The sequence below is a fragment of the Cloeon dipterum genome, chromosome X (genome assembly GCF_949628265.1).
Source record: "Cloeon dipterum chromosome X, ieCloDipt1.1, whole genome shotgun sequence".
In the NCBI taxonomy this organism is placed as follows: domain Eukaryota; kingdom Metazoa; phylum Arthropoda; class Insecta; order Ephemeroptera; family Baetidae; genus Cloeon; species Cloeon dipterum.
In genome coordinates this window covers 1,288,471-1,290,970 of record NC_088790.1, presented here as the reverse complement: position 1 = coordinate 1,290,970, position 2,500 = coordinate 1,288,471, and the positions used below count along the sequence as shown (strand labels likewise).

Below are 2,500 nucleotides of genomic sequence, written 5' to 3'. Positions count from 1 at the left end.
GGTAAACGGGTGGAGCCCTAAGTGCCGAGCGGGGGGACTCAGTTCGGCCGCCGCGGCCGGCGCGGTGCGTTCGTCGCGCGTTCAGCCGTCCTCGTGGCGGAGGGCGCGTGGCGGGCGTCGCCGCGTCCGCGTCGCGGTCCGAGCGCATTTCCCCCCTAGTAGGGCGTCGCGACCCGCTGGGTGTCGGCCGACGGCCCGGGTGCGCGTCCGGTGCGAGCCGCTTGCGGCGCGCGCCGGCGCCCCGGTGTCCCGGTCGACCGCCCGGCGGTGGTGCACGATCGAGCTGGCCCGTGGGACGCTACGCGTCGCACGCCAACGCCCTGGGCGAGCGTCTCGCCGGTGTGTGCGCTCGGGCTTGCCCGACGCCGCCCGGCGCGCGCTGTCGGCCCGGGATGCGCTCTGGCGGGGTCACCGTCTCTCGTCTGCGACGTTAGCTAGCGGGCGGCCCACCCGGCCCGTCTTGAAACACGGACCAAGGAGTCCAGCATGCGCGCGAGTCGTCGGGACGCACTAGACCCGAAGGCGTATTGAACGAGAAGGCCCGCCTCGCGCGGGCCGAGGGGTGATGGCGGCCCCACGCGGGCCGCCCGCAACCCCGGGGCGTCTCGATCTACCGCGGCTCGTCCGCGGAAGGCGAGGCGCACCAAGAGCGCGCACGCTGGGACCCGAAAGATGGTGAACTATGCCTGGTCAGGACGAAGTCAGGGGAAACCCTGATGGAGGTCCGTAGCGATTCTGACGTGCAAATCGATCGTCAGAGCTGGGTATAGGGGCGAAAGACTAATCGAACCATCTAGTAGCTGGTTCCCTCCGAAGTTTCCCTCAGGATAGCTGGCGCCCGCGGGACCGAGTCCCATCCGGTAAAGCGAATGATTAGAGGCCTTGGGGTCGAAACGACCTCAACCTATTCTCAAACTTTAAATGAGTGGGATCCGCGGCTTATTTGAACGTGAAGCCGCGGATATGGATCAGGGTGCCAAGTGGGCCACTTTTGGTAAGCAGAACTGGCGCTGTGGGATGAACCAAACGCCCGGTTAAGGCGCCCGAACCGACGCTCATCGGAAACCATGAAAGGTGTTGGTTGCTTAAGACAGCAGGACGGTGGCCATGGAAGTCGGAATCCGCTAAGGAGTGTGTAACAACTCACCTGCCGAAGCAACTAGCCCTGAAAATGGATGGCGCTGAAGCGTCGTGCCTATACCGGGCCGTCGGGGCAGTTGGCCCGACTTGATTGTCGGACTGCGACGCCCCGACGAGTAGGAGGGTCGCTGCGGTGAGCGCAGAAGGGTCTGGGCGCGAGCCCGCCTGGAGCCGCCGCAGGTGCAGATCTTGGTGGTAGTAGCAAATACTCCAGCGAGGCCCTGGAGGACTGATGTGGAGAAGGGTTCCGTGTGAACAGCCGTTGCACACGGGTCAGTCGACCCTAAGCCTCAGGAGAAATCCGTCAATGGACGCGGGATGTGTAGCACACGGCGAGAGCCGGAACTCGCGACCCGTCCGTGTGGCGAAAGGGAATCCGGTTCCCATTCCGGAACCCGGTTGCGGAACCGCACTCACGATCCTCGTATTGACACGGTAACGTGAATGACCCCAGAGATGCCGTCTGGAGCCCCGGGAAGAGTTTTCTTTTCTGTTTGAGCGTTCGGGTTCCATGGAATCCTCTAGCAGGGAGATATGGAATGGAGCGCGAAGAGCACCGCAGTTGCTGCGGTGTCCGGGGAGTCCCGTCGGCCCTTGAAAATCTGGGTGAGGGTCACGTGGAGTCGCCGCACCGGATCGTACCCATATCCGCAGCAGGTCTCCAAGGTCAAGAGCCTCTAGTCGATAGAATAATGTAGGTAAGGGAAGTCGGCAAATCGGATCCGTAACTTCGGGACAAGGGTTGGCTCTGAGGGTCGGGGCGTGTCGGGCTTGGTTGGGAAGTGGGTAGACAGCTAACGTGCCGGGCCTGGGCGAGGTGGGTCGCGCTCCCTTCACGGGGGGCCGGCCTGCCGAGTTCGGTCCCGTGCCTTGGCCGCCCACGGAGCTCCCTTGCTGCGAGCCGGTCGGGGGCCGCGCCCTTCGCGGGGCGCGTCACCTGCCTTCCGTGCCTCTTCGGCCGCCATTCAACGACCAGCTCAGAACTGGCACGGACCGGGGGAATCCGACTGTCTAATTAAAACAAAGCATTGCGATGGCCCAAGCGGGTGTTGACGCAATGTGATTTCTGCCCAGTGCCTTGAATGTCAACGTGAAGAAATTCAAGAAAGCGCAGGTAAACGGCGGGAGTAACTATGACTCTCTTAATCGAGGGAAGTAGGGGCTCTCGCACGCCCTGCGCTTTCGCAAGGCATGCGACGGCTCGTTTCGAGCCCCTTCCTGCGTGGGTGTCCGCGGGGGGCCCTCCTCCTGGTCCCGTCCTGGCCAGGAGCTCGGGTAATAGACACTCGTGGTCGATCGGAGTGAAGCAATACCTTCTCGGGGTTCTGGGCGTTAAACCCCCGCAGTTAGATCTTGACGG

At 63.6% G+C, this 2,500-nt stretch overlaps 1 pseudogene; it reads left to right on the top strand.

Annotated features, from left to right (window-relative positions):
• Positions 1-2,500, top strand: part of LOC135947560 (large subunit ribosomal RNA) — a 5,139-nt pseudogene that overhangs the window by 429 nt on the left and 2,210 nt on the right.